We start from the raw sequence: 26,220 nt of genomic DNA on the forward strand, positions 1-26,220 counted from the left end.
GGAAGAAGGTAAAAAATTGCTCCAGGTAGTCAAGTGCACTCGGTAAAGACCTAGGATATTCCCCACTGAGCTTTCCCTTCCCCCTTAAACTGTCCCAACTGGCTCCTGCCTAAATAGTGGACTAGGAAAAAAAAAAAAAAAAAAACAAAGAAACCCACAAAGAACCAAACACTGAAACAGAAAATGGTCTAGGCATCCAGGAGGCAAACCAGCACAACTTTAGTTGGCTCGATATGTCAAAAGAATTCAACCATGTGATTCAATCTTTATGGGATATCTATTAAGTATTGAGTATAATATGACATAATACAGTAAATAAACTTGTGAGACTTGCTTAATAATCTGACACAAGGAGAGCTGGGGATGTCCTAGCGGAAGCACTTGATATCCCAATAATAATAATAACAGTCACCATTGCAGATGGAATCTGCACAGTCCAAAAGCTCACAGATACAAGAAATAAAACTTTTTATATTGCTGTCACTGCATTTAATTTCTCTCTTAAGCTTCATTTTCTTTGATGGCAGAAACTAAACCTCACTCAGTTTCTAGTCTACTTTACTACTGTGTAGTCCCATATTCTTAAGAGTTAAATAATGTCCAAGCACAGGTATAAAGAGCAGAATCTGATCCTCAGACATTATTATCTAACCACGTGGCATCTTCAGAGAGTCTGCACTGTTGTGTGTCCTTGTCCCAACAGTGAAGCCTACAGGCTAAATTCTACTCAGGGCCTTCAGAAAACTCGCTGGGGGAAGACTGAAGCTTTTCTTGACCTCTAGTAATACAAGTGGAATCCAGAAAAGGCATTCTTTGCTCCCCGGAAACTTATGAGACTGACCCAGTAATCTCTGCCTGACAGACACCTGTAACCATTTCTACTCAATTCCTCAGGCCAAATAGAGCACAGGAGAATTATGGGGTCTTGCCATTTTCCCAGCGTTTATGCAGGAAAGGGGGCACATGTTCCCTCTGCTCTCAGGTACCATAATTAACTGGGAAATTCTGTCATTTCCTCTCCCCTTTATTTTTCCTCAGAAAGGAAGGACAGGCAGAGCTCTTTCTAGGGAGTAAACAACGAAGCTCCAATCTTCACTAAATATTTTCTCTCTGTTTTTCAATCCAGAAGATTTGTATCTCCTCTGTGGTGGGAAAACTTTTAAATCATAATGCATTCTTGCCACTGTATTGAGAAGAGTAGAAAATGTATGTGATGGGTTCACCAAAACTTACTTTTATTAAACTTTGTTTTAAACTTCGTCGCTACACAAAATTCAAAACTTTATTTTAGACCCAGAGATGCAGTAAGAACGGTGAACTCCACGCAGGATAAATACAAATAAATCCACACCTAAGCACAGCATAGCTAAACCGCTGGAAAGATTTTTTTAAATCTTAAAAGTGTCAAGAGAAAAACGCCCTATCATATATGGAAGGGGCAATAATAAGAATGACAGCTGACGTCTCAATGCAAACAAAAGTGGCTGGAAAACAGTGAAACAGCATCTTTAAAGTGGGGAAAGGAAAACAAAATCTATCAACCAAGATGTCTCTGTCCAATGAAAATATCCTTCAAAAATTAAAGTGAAAGAAATATATTTTCCACAGACAAAAATGCTAAGAGAATTTGTCTCCAGCAGACTTGCACTGTAAGAAGCGCTAAAATAAGCTCTTCAGGCTTACGGGGAATTAAATCAGATGGAAGCCTGGATCTAAAGGAAGAAATAGAGAAATAAGAATGATAAATATGAGGGTAAATATTTATATAACTCGGGCTTCCCTAGTGGCGCAGTGGTTGAGAGTCCGCCTGCCGATGCAGGGGACGCGGGTTCGTGCCCCGGTCCGGGAAGATCCCACATGCCGCGGAGCGGCTGGGCCCGTGAGCCATGGCCGCTGAGCCTGCGCGTCTAGAGCCTGTGCTCCACAACAGTGAGAGGCCCGCGTACAGCAAAAAATATATATATATATTTATATAACTCATTTAAATTATCTTTGTGTTATATATTTTAAAAGACTGTTCAAAGCAAAAGTAACAGCAATTTATTGTGAGGTTTAGAACATGTATAGAAGGAAACTATACAACAACAAGAGTATAAAAGGCAAGAAGACAATAAAAGGAAAATATTGTTTTAAAGTTATTATATTGTGAATTAGTATATCATTTGAAAGTACAGTGATGAATTAAAGATACATGTTATAATCTGTAGAACAATCTTTTTTTTCTTTTTTTTAAAGATTTGTTTTTTAATGTGGACCATTTTTGAAGTCTTTATTGAATTTGTTACAACACTGCCTCTGTTCTATGCTTTGGTTTTCTTGGCCCTGAGGCACATGCGATCCCAGCTCCCCAACCAGGGATCAAACCCGCACCCCCTGCATTGGAAGGCAAAGTCCCAACCACTGGACCACCCGGGAAGTCCCAGAACAATCACTTATTAAAAACACACATAAAGAAGCACAGCTAAAGCTAATAAAGGAGGTCAAGCTGAATACTAAAAATTACTCAACTCACCCCAAAAAAAGTCAAGAAAGGAGAGGATCAAAAATAGATAAGACAAAATCAAAACATATACCAAGAAGGAAACTCAATACTTTCATTAATGTAAAAGGACTAAGGATTCTGATTCAAAACCAGAGATTGTATATCAACTATATTCCAATAAAAAGTTTTTTATAAATAAATAATAAAATAAAATAATTTTAAAAACAAAACCAGAGATTATCACAGTAAATAAGAAAACAAGACCTAACTACATGCTATTTGTAACAAAAGCACTTTAAATATGAAACTGACAGATTAAAAGTATTTTTAAAAAGACACACCATGTAAACACTAAGCATGAGAAAGCTAGTGTGCCTATATTAATATTAGGCAAAGTGGACAAAGGATAAAGTGGACGAATCCCTTGAAAAACACAACTTACTGAAACCAACACAAGAAGACTAGAAAGTCTGAATAGCCCCATATCTATTGAAGAAAATGAATTCTTTTTTTTAATTTATTATTTATTTCAGCTGTGCCGGGTCTTCATTGCAGCAGGTGGGGTCTTTGTTGTGGCATGCTGACTTCTTAGTTGCAGCATGCGGACTCTTAGTTGCAGCATGCAGACTCTTAGTTGTAGCATGCGAACTCTTAGTTGCCACATGCATGCGGAATCTAGTTCCCCGGCCAGGGATCGAACCCGGGCCCCCTGCATTGGGAGCGTGGAGTCTTACCCACTGGACCACCAGGGAAATCCCAGAAATTGAATTCTTAATCAAAACTGTCCCACAAGGAAAATTCCAGGTCAAGATGGTTTAATGAATTGTAACATCTAAGAAATAAATAAAACCAACTTTACATAAACTCTGTCATAGGTGGAGCTCCCCAAGAAATAGATATTGGGATAGAGTTTTAGTCAAGTCGTTTATTGGGGGATGCTCTTGGGAACAACATCTATAATGGAGCAAAGGAAGAAAGATTGAACAGAAAAAGTTGGACAATGATGGAGTTGCAACAGAGGTTTCAGCCTCTTTAAAGTCATCCCAAACACATGAGGGGTCCAGATCTCTATAGTCCTACATCAACCTAGTCATTGGGTGCAGAGTAAGCAAGACAACTCCATTTGTCTCAGGGCAATTCCTGGGGCTGATTCATCAAGAGGCACCATTCCCAGAAGCTGGAAAAATGAGCCCTTCATTCCTGAAAGTGGTATCTGGAGTGGACAGGGACACCACAGGATCTGTTACGAGCTCTTTCAGAAAGTAAAAAAGGAAGAAACACTTTGCAACTCATTTTATGAGGCCAGCGAAAATTCAATACAAAAACTGAAAAAAGGTATAGCAAGAAAAGAAAATTACAGGCCAATAATCCTTTTGAACATAGATGCAAAGATCCCTTAATTAAATATTAGCAAATTGAATCTGCAAGAGAGTAAAAATATATAATACAGCGTGGTCAAGTGGTGTTTATTCCAAGAACTCGAGACTTGATTTAATATAAAAAAAGAAATCAATGTAATTCACCACACTAAAAGAATAAAGGATAAAAATCACATGATCATCTCAAAAGATTCAAAAAACGCCTTTGACAAAACTCAATTCCAATTCATGATTTTTTTAATTCTCAGAAAACTAGAAATAGGAAGGAGCTTCCTCAATCCGATAAAGAGCATCTATGAAATATCTACAGCTAACATCCTACGTAATAGTGAAACACTGAAGCTCCCCAAGACCTCGAAGAAGTCAAAGATGTCTGCTCGCACTACTTCTATTGAGCATGATACTGGAAGTCCTATCCAGTGCAATAAAGTGATAAAATGAAACAACAGCACAAATATTGTAAAGGAAAACATAAAGATATATTTATTCCCAAGTGAAAAAAGCTGTTTATATAGAAAACTCTAAGGAATCTACAAAAACACCAGTAAGACTAATAGGTGAATTTAGCAAGTTCACAGGATACAAGACCAGTACATAAAAATTAATTGTATTTCCAGAAAGGAACAATTGAAAGATTAAAATTTTTAAAACAACCTAGTTAAAAATAGCATTAAAAATTAATTACCAAAGAATGACTCTAACAAAAGACATGCAAGACCTCTCTATTAACAATTAAAGATCTAAATAAATGGGGAGATACTGTGTCCATTCTCTTCAAATTTATGTACCATTCAATGCAATCTTAGTTAAAATCCCAGCAGAATTTTTTGAAGAAACTGATAAGCTGATTCTAAAACAGATGAACATGTAAAAGACCTAAGATGGCCGGAGAATTCTTGAAAAATAAAGTTAAAGGACTTTCACTAGATGATTCCAAGGTTTACCATAAAGTTATAGTAACCAGGACAGTGTGGTATCAGTGCAAGGGAAGGATAGAGGGAACTTAAAGCATGACAGAGAAATAAGAAGCAATCAAGATCACCAGACACATGTTTAAAATAGAATTATAGAAATAAAAATATAATTAAAATTTAAAACTCAGGAGATAAATTAGAACTAGCCAAAGAGAAGATCAGCAAAACAGAAAATAGATTTAAAGAGGTTATTCAAAGTGCCCGTGAGACAGAAATGGAGGTAGGAAAAGTGAAGAGAAATAAAGAATAGAGTGAAATATCCAACACATGTCTAATTAGAACTGAAAGTGAGAGAGTAGACAGAATGATGAACAGGCTGTATTTGCAGACATAAAAAGAAAAAGACTAAGGTTTTACCAAAACTGATGAAAGACACAAAACCAAACAGTCAAGGAACCCAAGAGAGCCCCAACCAAGATAAATTTAAAAGAAATCCCTATCTTGATACATCAAAGGCAAATTTCAGAATGCCAAAGATCCAAGGGTATAGGTTCCATGAAAGGAAGGAGCACCAAGCACATAATAGCCATCAATAAATATTACTTGGGCAGTGAATGGATTAAATAGGAAGTCTCAAAACAAGTCAGAGAAAAGGCATCTATTATCAATACACACAAAGGAATAATCAGATTGACAACTGACTTCACAGCAACAATGGAAGCCACAAAAAAGTGAATTAACATCTTTGAAGGGCTGAAAGTAATCATCAACCTAGAATTCTGCACCAAGAAAAAAACTATATATAAAGGTGAAATAAAGGCATTTGTGGAGGGAGGAAGGGTAGGGGAGAGAGAGAGAGAAAGAAAAGACTATTAACCAACAAACTTTCACAAAAGGAACTTTTAAAGGATGTGCTTCACAAGGAAGGAAAATGATCCCAGAGAAGATTTCACATGAAAGAAGAAGCAGGAACAAATAAATGGTAAATATGTGGATAAATTTAAACAAAAATTGATTTTATAAAATATTCACAATAATGTCCAATATATGAGGTTCAAAAAAACCAAGAATTAAAATACTGAACAATGACAAATAAGCCTGGAGGCAGATAATAATAAAGTATTCTCATAGCCTTGCTTTGTTTGGGAGGAAGGTAAAGATGTTAATTAATTTTAGAACATTGTCATATATATGTATATGCTACATATAATATATATTACATTTGTGCATGTTATATTCTTATATTGTCTATATAAGAATATATAGTATTACCTGTTATACTTTAGTATATTTTATTTAATTATAATATATATGTTGTAATATATTATAATGTATAATAATGTTATATATTATTATTATATATATTTGTAGGGAAAACACAAAGAATAGAAACATAGGTTTAGTACAACTTCCAGACAAACAGAGGTAAAATTGAAATAAGGATTAAAATATCTCAATCAAGGCAAAAGAAAATAGGAAAGGTAAAAAAGCTAGAAAAAGTGAGATGCATAAAAAGTCAAAATTGGATAGCAGAAATGAATCTAAATATATAAATCGTAATCGATGTAAATGGACTAAATTCTCCAGTTAAAAGACTGAGATTTTAACACTGGGTTAAAAATTCAACTATATGGGATCTGGGAATGGGTTCTGCCTGGCAGCCTATAGGGGTTTTCTGTTCTGATGCACCCTCTGGGGTCAGGATGGGGTAGGACAAGGATATGGATGAACATTTGTTCGCTAATTAACTACTTGATATCCAAAAGGAATCAATGTGGTTTACAGAGATGCATATAGTAAAACAGAATTTTTATGATGAAATCAAAGAAAAATGAAAATAGGTTGAAAATAATATAAGATGAAGTCAGATTAGCACATAAAATGCATCCATAAAGCCTTGCTGGAGGTCAGCTGGAGAGTTAACTCTGAGATTCCCAGCAGCAAAAGCAAAGAGGGAAACGTGGACATTATTGTAACATTCCCAATGTCCAAAGCATCAAATACAAACCAAAAGAAGAATGACAGCTCTCCCTGGTGCAGAAACCTGAGAGAAATTTGTCCCCAATACAGGGGAAAGTACGCAAGGTAATGGATACCACTTTCTAGATATTTCTTTAACAAATCCAAGAACATGGTTTTTGCCCTAGTTTTTTATAATGCCCTTCAATGAAGGCCTATATGAAAGCAGTTCTGCAAGGGCCAAGACAGTAAAGTCCAAATACACAGCTCCCTGATGTCTGGCTTGATCCAAAGACAATATTGATAAGAAGTGGGATAATGGTTCTTGACTGTTTGGGGGCCACTCGGATAATCCAATTACAGCATAGCGGTGTCAAGAACATTTCCTGAAAGAAGTAACATATTTGCTGAGTCTCAATTCTAATTCCCATGAGGTCCTGCTGCACTGATTTGTTACCCTTGGATTCTATTAGAGATTAATAACAAAAATAACAGCAACTGCAATAATAAGGAATAATATCGCCAGCAGCACCAATGCTTATACAGTACCGTGTCGCAAGCACTTTTTTAAGCACTTGGACAAATTCTGTAACCCCTCCCAACCCGCATGCACACACACTTTTCTTGAGCAAGCTTGTATAGATTTTCTTTCCTTAGACAAGCAGTAGGCATGAAAAAGCCACAGTAGGTTCTTTTAAGAAGACAAACCCTCTTTCAGGAGAATGTCAACCTGAGGTGGAAGAGACCCAGGCAGGAAGATCAGTGAGGAGGGGTTGCAGCAATCTTGGCATAAAGTGGTGGAGAAAAGATTAAATATATATATATGGTATATATCATATATATTATATATATTATCAGAAGAGTCAACAATGTCGGACCAATTAATGAAAGGGGCCATGGAGAGGGAAGAGTTAAATATAGGTGACCTTGCACGAGTTGCTTGCTTCCTCTCTGCCCTTGGTCTCCTCTCTGTAAACAAGGGAGTCTCTGATCCTCTGATTATGTGAGCTGGCACGTGGGCACAGAAGCAGTGCAACAGTGGTGATATTTATTATGCGTGCTGATTGATTTAAATGGATGGCCTTGAGATGTTATGGAGCCTTCTGAACACCGAGGAATGATTAAATGACAGCCACTGCAGCTTTGTTGTTAAATGTCTTGTCTTTATCCATCAAGACGTTTTAGAAAAGCCACCAGGTGCCATACACTGAGCTAGAGAGCTAGGTCCCTGAGTTACGAGACATAGCTCCTAGCCTGGAAGAGCATGCTGTCTGCAGCCCCCAACCCGGGGGGAAGAAGCATCTCCTCCAGATGCTTGAAGCCTAGCCCGGGAGACAAACACAGAAAGAACCACTGAAGACCCAACATAGATGTGCTGTCTGAGCTCGCACCCGGGCTCCGGGGCTCAGAGGTGGGCAAGATGGATTCCTGTGCTGCCGCTTAGAAACACGTTTATTAATCACAAAACCCATGAAGACGATTTTGTTCTCCCCAAAACAAGTTAAATCGTGAAAGCTTATTCCATGGGGAGAAGTGTCAGAGGGATTTGAATACCATTAAAATATAATCAGGGCTCTTAAGCACATTGTTTTCACAGCCTGTGAAAACACAAAATTTTGTCGAAAAATGTAAATAGCTAAATAGCCAATGTCAGCCTTGAGAGGTGGCAAGCCCCCCTGATGGGGCTGGTAGAACAATGGATAGGGATTTCGTCTCATCTGTCCAAGGCAAATCCGTGGATTTTCATTTCCCCATGTATAAAGTAGCTGTAACCATTTCTGCCCTGCTTCTCCCATGAACTTCACGGCTACCATTTACTGAACATATACAATGGGCCAGACACCATCCTAGGAAGTTTCCATGCATTTATCATCTCCATTCATCTTGACAGTGATGGTGCAAGGGCAGGGCATTATTATCTCAGTGTGATAGAGGCCACAGAGAGTTGACATAACTTCCGGAGTTCAAAGGGCTATGTGGGGTAAAGCTACATTCTGAACCCAGAGCTGTGTTGCTCTAAAGCCTGTCAGCTGAAGCGGTCTTTGAGGGTCTGTAACTCCAAGGAAATGAACTTGGTAGATGCACGCCTGACTGTGAAGCTCCTTGAACATCAGGCTGGAAGACACCTTGACAGAATCCACTCTTTTAAACCATGTCCTCTCCTGACCTAGGCAACTCTGCCACCATAATTAAGGATCCAAGTGTCCCAAGAAAGACAAAGGTTCTTAGCACTTGTCTCTCAGTTGGCAGGTGCCCAAGAAGAAACAGTCACGAGTGGATGGAGTTGCAGAAAACCTTACCTCCCGCTTCTTTCCAAGAGCTTTCCACCACAACCCCCATCTCCACAGAGCCAAGCATGCATGCAGACCCACACAGGAATCCCGAATTAGCTCAACCTGCCTCCCAGCAGCTGGATGAGCCTAATTAAACCAAATTAATAATTTATTCAAGCAAAATGAGACATGCCAAGAATCTCCGGGGAGGCTGTAAAATGATAAAGCCGTCTTACTAGGAAAATGTGTCAACACCCCATGCAAACTCTTTGGCTCTGGGGTAGAAGTGGGAGGCCCATCTGACATGAGTCACCTTCTGAGGCCGGCTCCTGGGTGCCATGCAGATGGGAGCATCGGCATCTCTCCACGCGTGACATCACCTGTCCTGCCACACACTCCTCTGCTGCCCAACCCCTTTCCATCCTCTCCCTCCCCTCATCCTTCTCCCCCTCTTCCTCTCCCTTCACCCCGACACATCATTAACCTAAACTTTCAAGATCACTCTCCCCCACCAGAAAGGAAAGCTGGATGACAAGCTAATATTTCCATGTCACACACTGAGTGGCTCTTACATAAAAATTAACAGGCGCTTGACAAAGTCATAATTACTAACTAATGGTGCATTATGCCATTTCCATAATTAGTCATGTTATTGATATTTCCTTCCGACCACAGAGCCGGTGAGGGAAATGGCTAGTCTGTGTGCAGGTTGTTAAGAAAAAACTTCTGCGAAACACTTCCCTTCGGACTCAGACACACACCCAGACCCGGCTCCCACCCTCCCGGGGGCCAGTCCCCTCTGGAGCTGGTTTCTTTCTTCAGTGCAACAGGAACCAATCAGTCCATTACGTGCAACGGTCAATGTGAAGACGTTGAGGCTTGGCACTGGCACAGATTTCTCAACTATCTCAGCCATTTGAGGCCTATCACAAAGGCAGCGGTGGAAGCTGAAGATTTTTATAGAACTTTGCAAACAGCCTCTTCACCCATGATACTCACAGCCATCCTCCTGGAGGTTGTAGCTGTTAACCCATTTTAACAGGTGAGAGGACCGAGGCTTGGAGAGGTGAAACAATATGCCCAGGTACACAGCGGGCATGTGCAAAGCTGGGATGCAAATGCACATCTTCTGATTCAAAGCCTGGGAGGCTGTGCTGCGTAGTGGGGTCAGGCAGCGAGTTCAAACACTGGCTCTGTACTTCAACAGTTATGCTGTCTTCCAGAGAAAACTCTAATTCAAAAAGATACATGCCGGGGCTTCCCTGGTGGCGCAGTGGTTGAGAGTCCACCTGCCAATGCAGGGGACACAGGTTCGAGCCCTGGTCCAGGAAGATCCCACATGCCGCGGAGCAACTAAGCCCAGGCGACACGACTACTGAGCCTGCGCTCTAGAGCCTGCGAGCCACAACTACTGAGCCTGCGTGGCACACCTACCGAAGGCCCGTGCACCTAGAGCCCGTGCTCCGCAATGAGAAGCCACCACAATGAGAAGCCTGCGCACTGCAATGAAGAGTAGCCCCTGCTCGCCGCAACTAGAGAAAGCCTGTGCACAGCAACAAAGACCCAACGAAGCCAAAGATAAATAAAATAAATTAATTAATTAAAGAAAAAAAAGATACATGCATCCCAATGTTCATAGCAGCGCTATTTACAATAGCTAAGACATGGAAGCAACCTAAGTGTCCATCGACGGATGAATGGATAAATATTCCATCGTGTGTACATACACACAATGGAATATTACTCAGCCATATAAAAGAATAAAATAATGCCATTTGCAGCAACATGGATGGACCTAGAGATTATCATACTAAGTGAAGTAAGTCAGAGAGAGAAATACAAATGTCATATGATATCACTTATATGTAAATCTAAAATATGACACAGGATGACGTGAGAGAGTGGCACTGACATATATACACTACCAAATGTAAAATAGATAGCTAGTGGGAAGCAGCCGCATAGCACAGGGAGATCAGCTCGGTGCTTTGTGACCGCCTAGAGGGGTGGGATAGGGAGGGTGGGAGGGAGACGCAAGAGGGAGGGGATATGGGGATATATGTATATGTACAGCTGATTCACTTTGTTATAAAGCAGAAACTAACACACCATTGTAAAGCAATTATACTCCAATAAAGATGTTAAAAAAAAGCCAAAAATAATAAAATATGACACAAATGAACTTATTTACCAAACAGAAACAGACTCACAGACATAGAAATCAACCTTATGGTTACCCAAGGGGAAGTGGGGAGAGGGATAAAATGGGATTAGCAGATGCACACTGCTATATATAAAATAGATAAACAACAAGGATTTACTGTACAGCACAGGGAACTATGTTCAATATCTTGTAACAAACTATAATGGAAAAAAGAATCAAAAAATAATATAGACATATACATATATTATAGATATGTACAACACAACCAAATCTCTTTGCTGTGCACCTAAAACTAACACAATGTTGTAAATCAACTCCTCTTCAATTTAAAAAAAATGTGTTGCACTCCAAAGTGTTGAATCTGGGACCTGGACCAATGGACGGATGCTTCAGAGAAATAAATTTGGGTGCAAAAGACAGAAAAACAAACAAGCAGACCTGAACCAAAAGAAAACAGGCTTATACAGGAAGTAGCGAGAGTCACGGCCCTGAAGGCATGAAAGCCAAGGCAGGGGAGCACTGAGCAGGGGTATGGAGGGGAGCTGAGTATCAGAAGAAGTTCAAAAAAGATGACTTTAAGTGGGGTGGCCCCATGTCGCAGTTTGCCCACCGCAGTCCCTGTTACCACGGTTGTCCCACTGCAATGGTTAACAGCGCTCTTTTACTCCCCAAAAGTGTCCTGGAGTGGACCCCTAACTTTATACCCCTTTCAACCCTGAGAGTCTGATTCTCTTCCCTACCCTGCTGGCTCTCTCCCCGCTATTCAGCTGCAGGACTTGTTTGAACATCACTTCCACAAGAAGCTCCGCCCTGTGCCCCCAGACTAGGTGGCAGCCTGTTAGTTCCATCTGCCTGGCAGACCTTCTCCTGTAAAACCAGCCTGAGTTTCCTTCTAGAAGCCTACTGTCAGTCCTCAAAGAGGGGGCGGGGTGGGCACACGACCTGGCCTCTGACCATCCTCCTGACCACGGTAATCAGGGTAGGGACCGAGGGCACCACTTGGAGAACCTGTGGAGGACAAAGCCCACACGGAGGCAAGCTGAGAAGTGAAGCAGCGACTTCGTTCTAAAGCCACCATTAGAACACCTGGATTCAGCCATGCCTGAAGCCAACCTAACCCACCTTGGAAATTACCTGAACCAGCAGGGCCCTCTTTTCATTAATCCAGTCGAGTGGGGCTTCTGTCACTTGTAGAGGAGAGACACATGAATAGGTGGTGTCCTCTGCCCTGCATTTTTCCTGTGGCAGCTCTCGTCACCCTTGCTTGTAGGTCCAGACATCACATCTGACTCTCCCACCAAAACAAAAGTCTCATGAGAGCTTGATGCCTGCCTAACTCCTCCCAATCCATTGAGGAACATGGCCCGCTCCCTCCCATCATTGGAGTCTCCACAAAGGTAACCTCCGTGAAGAGAACTTCCTCGACCACCCTGCCTAAAATAGTTCCTCCCACGATGCCCTATTTCCCAGGTTATGTGGCGTCTCTTCAGAGCATCTCTCCTGTCCCTTTATAACATTTCACTGTAGGTGACATTTTTGTTAGCTTCTTGTCTGTCTCCCCACGAGAATGTAAATTAATGTAACTGGCTTGGAGCTGGGGCCTTGTTTCTTGGGTTCTCCATTGTATACACAATGCCTGGCACAGTGCAGCACCCACCAACCATGGTCAGTGAGTGAGTGAGTGAATGAACAGCACTGGCCTGGGAATTAGATAAGATAATGGATGCAACAAGCTTAACAAAGTGCCTTGGTAAGGATAAGGGTTCAATAATCGTTAGCTGTTCTTTCTACCACCAATTCTACTGGAGTTATTCTTCCAGCATGTTAACCACACCTGGCCATGTACCAGGCACAGTGAGACTGCTAACACATCAGAGCTATAGCTAAGAGCTTTACACGTACTCTTTCCCTTAGTTTCACAACCACCCCAGGAGGTAGGTATTATTATCATCCTCGGTTTACAGATAAGAAACTGAGGCACAGAGAGGTAAAGTAATGTGCCCAAGATCACACAGCTAAGTGGCAGAGCCAGGGCTGGAAGCCAGGAAGTCTGGCACCAGCAACCATCATCCCTAATTAAACAGCTTGTATCTTGTGGAAATAAGTAAGACAGAATCTCTCCTCCCAGAGAGTGGGCCAGATACATAAAACAGAGTGCCCACCACACAACTGTTTAATTAATTAATTAATTAGTAATTCATCGCCTTTGTGAGGAGGGGAGCCACTCTGAGCCACAGAAGCCAAACTTACTGTCTGTTTTCCGTGAGATTTACCTTCACAGATTTACCTTCATTTAAGCTAAGAGGTCATTTTAAGCCATAATTTCAGCCTTTTTCAATTCTGGGGGATTCAGTGGAAGGGCAGGCTTACCTGAGATCTTTTCCTTCGAAGATTGGTGTGGGAAGATGTGGAGTTTAGGGAGGTAGGCAGAAGCGTGACTGTTGATTATATTCAAGATTATATTTGAAATCATTTATAAAACATCACATAGAAAACGGTCCTTTAAATGGAGACCGATGCTCCTTCACACTGCCATTTTTCTCCCCTCCACCCGTGAGAAGTGTTCTCTTTTTACTGTCTCTCCCCCTCCCACCTCTGATCAGCGTACAGGCACATTTCAGAGGAGCCAAGAATTAAATCACAACTACATTTCTCTCGCTGTCTCTCAAACAAGTAAGACGGTTCACTTCCATTGGCTCCTGGAGGCCAGTGGAGGGTTAATAATAATAACACTCTGTATTCATAGGCCGCTGTGTGGCAGGGAGTGCCTGCAAACATCATCCTGCAGCAGCCCATATTATTAACTGGTAACTGGGCTCTCAGCCCTAAGTCATAGGCTGGAATGAGACCCCACAGTCTAGTGAGAACCAAAAGCTATGTCTAAAAATGGCTAGATCCAAGGGTTAGTGCTCTGTAAGAGCAGCCAGCATTTCCTTGGCCCCCACCCTCCATGCAGGCCCTTCCTCCTGTCTGAAGATCTCGGTGCTTCACCTCTAAGATGAGCTCAACAAGGGGAAAGGCAGTTAGAGATGCTTTCTGCTGCTAGTAACAGAACATCTGACTAACACAAACAAACAAGGGGCTGCCAGAATCCACTCATTAGCTCAATGATGTCAGGGCAGTGTCTCTGCAATTCTCTCGGCCTTTCCCTCATGGTTATAAAATGGCTGCTACAGCTCCAGGCATCACGTCCACATTCCAGGCAGGATGAAAGGAGAGGAGAGCAAAGACAACTCTACCTATCCCTTTTACCAGTAAAGCAAAAGCTTTCTTGGAAGCCTCACTTCACCCACAACAAATTTCCACTTACATCTCATTCTCTAAAGTAGGACCACATTAAAACACCTAGCTGTACTCTAGATTGACTAATCAAGGGAGAAAATGTTGGGAATGAGTGCCGGGTTAATCAGCTAGCAGTGTAAGGTAGTGGAAAGAGCACTGCCCCAGGAGTCAGATGATCAGGCTCTTCTACCATCTGGGACTAAGGTCTCAGTTTCCTTGCCTGTAAAATGGGAAGTATTGAACCAGATGATCTATAGCTCTGACACTGAGTCAGTTTATGACTTCTACAGAAACACCTGGGGCTGACATAGAAAGAGTCAAAAGGCTGTGATCCCCTGCTCCTTACTCTACCCTGAAATTGTAGCCCTAAGTGCTGGAGCCTAGTCTAGGAGGAAAGGAATTACAGCCATGGGGAAATCAAAGGAACTGGAGAGTCAAGACACTTGAGTTCCCTTTCCTTGTTCAAACTGCTAACTGCCCAAGGGTTTGAGTGTGCTCAGTATAGAGTCTTCCAATCGAAAGTCATGTAACCTGAAATAACAGTAAATTAAGAATGTCAAACATTGAATGAAACTCTACTAGGCACCAGACGCTATGCTGAGCTTCACCTGCATTATCTTGTCAAGTCCTAACAATCCCATAATGTAGGTGTTATTAACACACCTATTCGATAGATGAGTAAACTGAGGTCCCAAGTCATGCCCTTGCCCAACTTCACACAGCTATGAGGTGGAGGAGTTCGGGTTCAGACCCAGGGACTCGTACCTACAGCCCATGTTCTTTTTTTTTTTTTTTCTGTGCTTCTGACAATTTATTGGAAGAAAAAACACAAGTCACTTACAGAGCCTGTGCCACTCCAAGTGCCCCAGGGGGATGCTGCTCTATTAGCTGGAGAGAGCAGCCCAGGTTCTTAACACAACCTAACATTTATCCTCTACCCATCCGTTATCCTGCTTATCCTCATTCCCATGGCAACCCTATGGGGGATGCATTGTCCTCGTCTTCTACAGATGAAAAAAGCGAGTCTCCAAGACATTACATGATTGACCTAAAGTGACCAGCTGGTAAGTGCTGGAGGGTGAATGGGAACACAGCGCTTGCCCTGAGCCTGAGCCGTGCCCTTGCCATGGTGCGCCGTGCTGTATGGGAGTGTGTCAGGGCAAGAGGCCCTGGGAGGCTCCTCACCTTTGGATCTGTCCTTTGTAAGCCCTGCCACAAAGCCAATCAGTGCTGACCTTGCTTGGCCTGGAATTTGCTAATTCCTGCTAATTCTGGAATCTGCATTATGAGTAATAGCCCAGGGAGGGGCATCCTTAGATGTGTTGCTCCTTCGGGGGTTTCTGTGGCAGCCGGGGGTGTTGGAAGAGCTGAGTCATGACAGGAGATTGACAAACACCACGGCTCAACCTCCACCTCAGCCGGCTGTCCTGGGGCTCAGGGTGGCCAGTGATGGGGTGCGGGAGGGGAGGCTGAGCCCCTCAGCCCCTGTCTCTGACCCTCAGTCCCTACAGGAGCTGAACGCAAATCACATGACAGCCGTGCCTTCCAGGAAGATAAAACGCTGGTCTGAGGGATTCTGGAAGCCTGACCCTTCGGACCACAATTTACAGCTGTGCAGTGTGCGGATCCCCCTGCCACGAACATGGTGGTAATGCCAGCCTCCCCTTAAATCCCACAGCGGACCCACGTCCCAGCCATACTCAGTTCCAAGGTGGAAGGGGGCGGGGGCACTACTTTTGAGGATGCAGCATCATCGGGATGCCTTCAGGAGTCAAAAGGAAGCTCAGAAGATCATGTCATGTCAACACCCCCACTTCCTTCAGTCCACACATCCCCTTTACTACAGCCAAGTAAAGAGGGGGTGCCCAGGGACTTCCCTGGTGGTCCAGTGGTTAAGACTCCGAGCTGCCAATGCAAGAGGCACGGGTTCCATCCCTAGTAGTGGAACTAGGATCCCACATGCTGCACGGTGTGGACAAGAAAATATTTATATTTAAAAAAAGAGGGGGCCCCCAAACAAGGTGAGCTCCTAGTAAGACCCCCCTGCCTCCCTCTCCCCTGGCCCAATACTCACGACTGCCAAATGTCTGGAGACCCCCCCGGGTCTATTCTCATCATGGCCTTTATGTCCATTTGCGTCAGTCCCCAGTAGAAGCCCAGGACCCCCGGCACTCTCAGCCTCTGGACACATCCTCATTCGGTTCTACAGGTGGTGCGGCCAACCCTATTCCGGGACCCCCTTCCCTACTTTATTTTTCCCCACAGCCTTCATCCCCATCTGAAATTCTCTATGTTTTGTTTACTGATTTGTCCATTTTCCACCTCCCACATCTGACAGTAAGTTCCGTGAGGGCAGGGATATCACCACCTTAGCCCCAGTATCTTGAAGGTCCTGATACACAGTCAGACATCTACGGATAGTTGTCAAACAAATGAAGAATGAAGAATGAGCGCAGAAAGGGATGCCTAACTAAAAGCGGCTTGCAGAAATGTATTTTATGTCTCAAGAAGCGCACAAATTGCTTCCGGGGTGTATAAATCACCAGCTCCATGACGTAAGGGGTCCAGCTGGTTTCTCTGTGGTTCTCCTGGCTTTTCCATCAAGCCTGCAAGATAGCTGTCCCAGCTCAAAGCGTCACATCTTGATGTGACAATGTCCAAAGTCAGGAAGGAGCAGGTGTCCACCCTCTGCCCCTTTTTAAGGATGAAGGGAAATTTTCCCACAAGTCCCCAGCAGCCTCATGGGACAATCTGCATCACATGTTTATGCCTCAGCCTACCATTGGCCAGGAGAATGGGATTACTGTCTTCAGCTTACACCAATCAGCATTCAGTTTCCACCTCCCAACTAGGGAGGGGCCCATGGAGTATCTGGGCACTCATTACCTCAACAAAGCCTGTATGCTCTAAGGAGAAAGGAGGTGGGAAGGAAACGACTATGGCGGAGGCTGTGCTGGGCATCTGCCATGGATGCCTTAATTTTAAATGCAATCTCCTCCTTCATTATGCTTTCCACACGGGCAGAACACTTCACTGTTCCCCAATGCTTTACTGCCTCTTACTCTACTTTATCCCTCACAACGTGGGCATGACAGATAGTGTTGCCAATTCACAGAGGAGGAAACTGAGAACTAAAGAAACAGACATCTCCAAGTGGTGGCAAAACCGGAAGTGATTGCCACGTGGGTCTGACACCCAAGTCGAGAATGCTCTTTCCATGGTATCAGAGTGTCTTCCTGATGAAGGTTACATTATACAGAAAGCTCCTTTCCTTGGGAGAACCTCAAATTAATCAATCAATCAATCTCGCTCTCTCTCTCTCTCCCTCTTCCATATATGTATATGTATAAGTATATTTGTAACATCATTACTTTCATTCAATGTAATCCCTATAAAACCAAGTGGCAGCGGCTTCCCTGGTGGCACAGTGGTTGAGAGTCCGCCTGCCGATGCAGAGGACACGGGTTCGTGCCCCGGTCCGGGAAGATCCCACATGCTGCGGAGCGGCTGGGCCCATGAGCCATGGCCGCTGAGCCTGCGTGTCCGGAGCCTGTGCTCCGCAACAGGAGAGGCCACAGCAGTGAGAGGCCCGTGTACCGCAAAAAAAATAAAATTAAATTAAAAAACCAAGTGGCGGGACTTCCCTGGTGGCACAGTGGATTAGACTCCGCGCTCCCAATGCAGGGGGCCCGGGGTTCGATCCCTGGTCAGGGAACTAGATCTCACATGCATGCCACAACTAAGAGTTCAAATGCCACAACTAAGGAGCTGGCAAGCCGCAACTAAGGAGCCCGTGAGCTGCAACTAAGGAGCCCGTCTGCCGCAACTAAGACCTGGTGCAACCAAATAAATATTTTACAAAAAAAAAAAAAGTGGTCTTAGGGTTCTACCTAGACCCAATATTGCATGTGACCCAGTATCGTATTCCAAACCAACAGTCTCTATGATCTTGTTTTCTTCTTTTGAAAAGCAAGGTAAATCCTTACTTGAAGAGCCTCACATAACTTCTAAAGAAGGAAAGTCTATAACACACAACAAACATCTCACAACTCCTCTTTCCTCAACTGTCTCAATAGCTCCCATGAATCACCCTCCAAAATCCTCTTCTCCCTTTCTCCAAACTTACCTAAACTCTTCCCCCAATCAGTCCATCTTATCTTTCTTCCCTCTTCTCACACCTTTCATGTGTATTCTTCTGGCTTTGAGCTGTATCCTTCTGCATTTCCTTTTCCACCCACATTAATCAATCCAGCCAGCCTGAGTGACTGTTTCTGCCCTGACCCATTATCTCAGCCCTACACAAGGGCCCAGGAACAAACCTGACACAGACCGAATCGCCTCGGTAGCCTGGGGAGGGAGGAGGATGTGCTGTATCACATGGTAACATTCTCCCCATCCCAGTCACAAGTCAGAAGTTCAAAGAGCTTCTCACACCAGCACTGCCTCTAGGAGCACCTGATGAAGAAAGACACGGTGAAAGAGAAAACAACCTTCCTCCTTATTCATGATGCCTTTTCATGATCTAAAAAGCAGTTTCCCTTTCAATTGTCTCACCCAATCTTTACAACAAGCCTGTGAAGTGACTGTTATGCTCATCCCCATTTTACAAATGAGGAAATAAAGAATCAGAGAAATAGAATGGTTTGCCAAAGGACAGAGCCAGAAGGAGACCTAGAACAGTTCTGGCACATGGTTATTGCATAAATGAATGCCAACTTGAATGCATGGGTGGATGGATGGGCAGAGGGATGAATGAACAACTTCAAAACCCATATATGTTTCACCACATCACACTGACCCCAAGACAAATGCTGCTTCTGGAAGTTTCCCCAAAGATATCTCCTCTGAATTCTCTTCTCAGGAATTCCAGAAACCATTTTGACAGCGGTTCACCCTGTAGCCCTACATCAGGTCCCACCTGGGCCCCCATCCCTAGAGCCCTCCTCTCCCCACCACCAAGGCCATTTAGCAAGCCTGCCCTGGCTGTGGGTTCAGACCCACAGTGAGGACTGAGCTTCAACGGGATGGATTTAACCACTTGACACTCTAAGTGGGGTCCCCAGCCCAGCAGCATCAGCATCACCTGGGAGTTTGTTAGAAATGCAGAATCCCAGGCCCCACCCTAGATCGCCTGAATACAAATCTGCGTTTTAACAAGATGCCCAGGAGACTCACAGGGGTGACAGCAGCCTCAAGTCTTCTTTTAGGGTACAGCACCATGCTCTTGGCCTGACCCTTCCCTTGTGCCTCACTTCTACAAGGAGAGCTTTGCCTTGTTTCCAAGAGAGATCCCTGCCTACATTCGACTTATGATAACTACGTCCCTTCATTGTTCCCAGTAAATGAATGTTTTGGGGAGGGGTCCTGCTTACCAGCCCCGCTCTCTAAGGCTGAGAGCCCCAGTTTAAAATCTCGCAGTCTTAGTACAAGTAGGTTCCCATATGTCTATAGATCATGGATAGACTTTGAAATTAGAAAAACCTGTATTTGAATCCTGGATCCACTATTTAACTTGAAGTATACTGCAAACTCTCTAAGTCCTACCTATGAAATTAAGGCATAAACCTCCAATGCAGGATATTTATGAGTATTTCATGGATCACAGAAGAAAAAGCCATTGGCCCAAGATAGGCACTCAATAAATGTTAGTTCTGTTTCCCTGCCCCTGCCATAGATGGCTTTGTTAAACCTGCAGACGAACCTCTGGGGTCCTGACATTGTGAATCTGTAATTACTCCCCTAAATTTTTTAGGATGCTCTGGGCTACAGGTAATAGAAGACCCAACTGAAAGTGACTTAGATGATAAGGAATTTATTATCTCACATAACAAGAAATCCAAAGAAGTCCAGGATTGGTAAATTCAGTGATTCAACACCTTGAAGGACCCAAGCGCTTACTTGCTCTCTGCTCTACAATCTTCATCATGCTTTATGGGCCCAAGAAGGCTACAGTATTTTCAGGCATCACACATCACATCCAGCAAAAAGGGAGTTTCCTATCATGTACTTTTTAAAATCTTTTCAGAACAACAGACAACAGGCCTCCTCTCAGTTCCCTGGGCCAAGACTGGCTCATACACCTATGCCTGAACTATTTGTCGGTTTGACCACTCATGATCTCCCTGGGGCTGAGTAACGGCCCAGCATCTAATGAAGCACATAATTCCTCCGAGCGGGGAAATGAGGTAGGGGAAGCTGTTGGCTCATCAATCAACAGTATCTGCTACCCACCTGCTTCCCAGGGTGGGCCTTCCCTCCACTGCCTGCTGCAGTAAAGCGCCACCCAAGCGCATGGCCATGCTCTCAATGTGCCCATTCTGCCTACGGCACTGCTTCTCAAACTCACTTACACCTTGGAATCTCTTGGAGAATTACTTTTTTTTTTTTTGGAGAATTACTTTTTAAGTACCGATGCCTGGGTCTCCATCCCAGAGATTCTGATATTAATCGGTCCAAGGTGAAGCCTGAGCCTGGAGATTATTTAAATCTCCTAGAATAAGCTAATGTTTGAGAACCACTTGTCGGTTCCAGTAGTTCTCAACCATTAAGGTGCATCAGAGTTTCTGACTGAGCAGGTCTTGCATTTCTACAAGTTCCCAGGGGATACCAATGGCACTGATCCAGGGACCACACTTTGAGAACCAATGGTCTAGATTACTGCTTTTTAAACTTCAATGTGCATAGGAATCACTTGGAGAATCTTGTTTAAATGTAGATGCAGATCCAGTAGGTCTGGAATGGGGCCCGGGAGTCTGTATTTCCAACAAGATCCCAGGTGATGCTTGCAGCCCAAACTGTATTGCAGGGTCTAGAATAGGGATCAGAAAACTAGGGCCCATGGGCCAAACCCAGCCCACTGCCTGTTTTTGTAAATAAAGTTTTATTAGAACACCACCTCACTCACTTATTTACACATTGGCTATGGCTGTTTTTGCAGCAGCGGCAGAGCTGAGTGGTTGCGATAGAGAACACGTGGGCAGCAAAGCCAAAAACATTTACTATCTGGTCCTTTACCAGAAAAGTTTGCGGACCCCTGGTCTAGAACGATAACCGGTTCTCAAACTTGGCTGTACGTTGGAATCAGCTTTGGAGTTATAAAAGCTACTGATCCTATTCCCAGAGATTCTAACGTAATTGGCATGGGGGTTCAGTCTGGGCCTCCAGATTTCTATAAACTTCCCAAATGATTCTACTGTGCATTTGAGAAACGCAGGTCTCCCGGACACACCCCCAGCCCTGCAGCCGTGCCAGTACTTACATCCTTCACTTTAGCTGGAATCTGCTTCCAGAAGAACTAGGCTTCTGCTTTTATCAGCTGGTTTAGTTAAACACAACAGCCAGCTGGGTCCTGAGCCCTGCCCCTCCCCAGGGGAGAATTTTGGAGGAGTTTCTGCTTCTTCCAATATGTCAGGTTTTGCATGCTCATTTGCAATACATAAATGGACATTCCCACCCATTCCCAGTTAAACTTCATTCAATCTGCAAAAAAAAAAAAAAAAAAGTCCATCCTGACCCCATCCTACTGAGACAGTCACCATTGTCTGGATTGAGCCATGGCATGAGGCCACACACCAGATGTGCTCCTCAAAACATGAGAATTGTCCTTCCTGGAAATAAGGAAAAGAGAGAATCACTGGTAACAGGAGGGGAGTTTTCAGGCCTCCCTTTCCAAATGTAGTGCATACAAGACCTCGGCAATGGGCTCCAATTAAAGTCCCTAGGAGTCCCCTGGTTAAAATATTTGCATATCGCACAGGGAGATCAGCTCGGTGCTTTGTGACCACCTAGAGGGGTGGGATAGGCAGGGTGGGAGGGAGGGAGACGCAAGAGGGAGGAGATATGGGGATATATGCATATGTATAACTGATTCACTCTGTTATAAAGCAGAAACTAACACACCATTGTAAAGCAATTATACTCCAATAAAGATGTTAAAAAAATTTGCATATAGCCCTTTAGTAAACCCCAGCTTTAGAAGGAGAAATGTTGAAAGAAAAAAAATCAAATGGGCACTGCAGAGAAAGCAACTAAGGTCACGAGGTTATTTCCCAATTTTACATCGCAGATAACGACAGAACCAGATTTTGACACCTACTGACTCGTTACATTGTGATGCACAGTCTTATAACGCATGTGTGTTCTTTTTTTCATTTGAGTTAGAAAAAACACGTTCCAAAAGGTCCCAGCCCTGATCACTGGATGCCTGTTATCCTCGGATCCATGACAAGACAAATACAGTGCTGGCTGCAGCTGTCAGCCAGAGCGAGAGAAAGCTCCTTCTAGCTCCTGCCAGGCTGAGGGAAGAGGCTCGATGTGCAGGTTCAACGTATGGAAAAGGTCATACGCATCCCTCTGTTGGCGTGCAGTGTTGCTTCGGCAGATACTGACCATCGCCTGCCTAGGCGTCATTCCTCCCTTCTCCCTTGCTAATAAAACGTCCGTTTCATTCAGGTGACAAAGTGCCTAGCTCAGGAGATAAACCATGACTGATTGGTCCAAACTAGTTGTACAATCTTATTTCCCTTTGCCAGGTATTAGGTCTGAGAATGGGCATTCGATCCAGTTCTGGAAAAAAAGATACTCAGAGGAGACAACCAGGTGCTTCTGGGAAAGCTATTTCTATCTAGTAAGAGGGAGACATCCTCTCCCTTACTGTTTGGTCACTGCAGTGAGGGCATGATCCTCAAAGCTGAGGCAACCATACTGCCCTCATGATAAAAGACATTACCCAACACACAAGAATACTTGACAGAGCAGAAAGATAGGAAGATCTGGGTCCCTGATGACACCATTCAGTTGCTGAAACAGCCCTGTAACTACCTAATTTCCTGTTAGGCAAACAATTAATCTCCTTGTGCTTTAAGCCACTGGTAGTTGGGTTTTCTATTACTAGCAACCAAACACATCTATATTAGTTATCTATTGCTGCATAAAATCACCACACACTTAGCCATTGAAAACAACACATGTGTATGATCTCAGTTTCTGGAGGCCAGGAATCTGGGCACAGCAGAGTTGGGTCTTATGCTCAGGACCCCTTAAAGAGGCTGCAGGCAGGGTGTCTGCTGGGCCTGGGGTCTCATCTGAAAGGACTCTGGTTGTGAAAGGATTTGGTTCCCTACTGGCTGTTGCGTGGAAGTCACCCTCAGTTCCCTGCCATCTGCTCTTCCCCAGAGGGCAGCTCACAACGTAGCCGTAGCCGCTGGCTTTATCAAAGCCATCAGGAGAGAGATTCCACAAATATAACGGAAGTCAGCATCTTCCATAATCCAGTCACAGAAGTCTGCACCTTTGCCATATTCCACTGGGTAGAAGAAAGTCACAGGTCCTGCCCACTCACACAGAAGGATTTAGACATGGCAGGACTGCCAGGGGGTGGGCATTACTGGAGCCATCCTTCAGCCTGCCCAGCATCCTTATTGATACATCTATTGATCAAATTCAGATTAAAATCTTCCCCTCCCACCTCACCTGGATCCTGAGTGATACAACCCAACTCCTATAAAATACTTTTAAGGCACTTGGGAAATTTTGAATATAAACTATACATTAGATGATATGAAGAAAATAGTGTTAATTTTATTAGGTGTGCTAATAGCACTGTGATTCTATATAAGAAAATGACCTTTCTTTTTTTTCCTTTTATCGCCATGGTGTGCGGCTTGCAGGATCTTAGTTCGCCAACCAGGGATTGAACCCTGCCCCGGCAGTGAAAGCACAGAGTCCTAACCTCTGGACCACCAGGGAATTCCTGAAAATGACCATTTTTTAGAAATACATAACAAAGTATGTTGGGATGAAATGCCATAGTGTCTGAAGTTTACTTTCAAGTATTTCAGCAGGGAAAAAGGAAAAGAAAATGGATAGAGCAAATGTAACAAAAACACAGTAATTATTGATGAATATATGAGAAGTCATTGTACTATATCTCAATTTTTGAGTATGTTCAAGTTTTCTATAATTATTATTTTAAATCTGGCTGTTCTTTTATGACCTCCATAAAGCTAAGAACTCCACATTAAACATAGAAGATTGAGCAAACTTGTGCTGAGAATACACAAGTGGCTCTGAGCTGATGTCCTCCAAGGTCTGTCCCTGGCTCCCTCTCCATCCTGCTGCTTTCCTACACATATGCTCTCACCCTGCCAACCGAAAACAACCTATTTCCCCAAACAGACCACGATCCTTCATGCCCCCTACAAGCTTTTGCATATTCTGCACCTTTCCCTGGTGGTTTCTTCCAACACCTTCCTCAATGCCATCTACCTATCTGGTCTACCTTCAAAATTCAGCTCAAGTGTCAGATCTTCAGTGAGAACTTTCCTGACCCCATCTGCTATGTAGAATGGACCCTCCCTCTCTGGAGCTCCCACTGTGCCTTGTGCACTATAATGATTATTATAGTATGTACCACAATGTATTGGAATTATCTGTCTTCATATCCGATTTCCCCACCAGGCTAACAGCTTCTTGAGAATATAAGATTTCTCATTCATCTCTGTATCCAGTGATTAACACAGGGCTTGGCACACGGTAAGTGCTAAACAAATGTTTGTTGAACAAATAAATGAGAGATCGAATGAATAAATAAATGAATGAAAAAATCTATACATCCAATTGCAATCTATTGATCGGGTAGAGATGAGTCCTGGAAGAGCATCAGCTCACTAAGTGATTTCTGCAAACCAGCTGTGCCTCCCTCACCATCTGAGTCTCCCTTGGTCTAAATATGGCATCGTTGCAAATCCCAATACAGAAAAGACTCCAGGACGCTGATATTAAGACAAAGCACCAAGCACAATTCCTTTATATGGCTCAGAAACAGACACCAAAAACAATTTTTAAAGAGGAGCTGCAGAAATTGTCTTCAAATTGATCTTGGAAAGGACAGCTTCGTTGGCAGCTACCATTCTGTGCGGGTAGTGCTCAGAACAACAGGGCCATGGGATAGGAAGGCAGATTTGGGCTCAATATCGAGAACTTTCTTGAGGCAAGTTCCCCATTTTCTGAAGAAGTTCCCCATTTACCCAAAAGCGAACAGTTACTTACCAAGCACCTATGGTTCCAGGTGTTGGGTTACTCCCAGGAACAGCATAGAAAGGTAACTACTTTTGGAAATGACATGCTGGATAAGCCAAGGCAAAGTCTGGGTGATTCCAAGAATATTGCAGAGGGGGTCCTTTCAACCTAGACCCCCAAACATTGGACCGGATAATCTCTACAGTTCCTTCCAAACCTCAGAGCTGTTTTTCTTGTCCTAATGCTCCTTTCCCAGTTATAAATTTCACATAGTGGCTTCTAGGCATCTTCTAGGGAGGCTGGAGAAGATACTAAATATCTTCTATCGAAGAATGTAACCTGAATCATATCTCAACAAAGGGAGACAGAGGGAGGGAGGGAGGGAAAGAAGCGAGAACCTCAGGGACAAGAACCCAGACAGGCAGTCTGAGCAGCAGATCCACAGGGCAAGGGTGGAAGAGGGGCAGAAATTAAGGCCACTGGTGTCATCTAGGTGAGAGATGACAATCACAGTGGTGGACACAGACCTGGGAAAAGCTGGGGGGAAAATGTAAACTTGAGAAAGCAAGAACCACGTGCCTCTGGTTTGCCATTATATTCAGAACTTGGCACATAAGAGAGAACACAAAATTGAATAAATATATAGTAATGGAAGTGGGTGGGAGGGAACAAAAGCAAGAGGACCATTATGGTTGGGATGATTGGGGTGAGGGGAGCTTTATGTATGTGAGAGATGTGAAGAGTACAA

At 43.5% G+C, this 26,220-nt stretch overlaps 1 long non-coding RNA gene across 1 annotated transcript in view; it reads right to left on the minus strand.

Annotated features, from left to right (window-relative positions):
• LOC111187797 (uncharacterized) overlaps positions 1–26,220 on the minus strand; it is a 91,282-nt gene that overhangs the window by 37,823 nt on the left and 27,239 nt on the right. The window lies entirely within an intron of this gene.

Source organism: Delphinapterus leucas, chromosome 11, assembly GCF_059928025.1.
Source record: "Delphinapterus leucas isolate spDelLeu-1000000601 "Yukka" chromosome 11, BTC_Dleu_Yukka2, whole genome shotgun sequence".
NCBI lineage: Eukaryota > Metazoa > Chordata > Mammalia > Artiodactyla > Monodontidae > Delphinapterus > Delphinapterus leucas.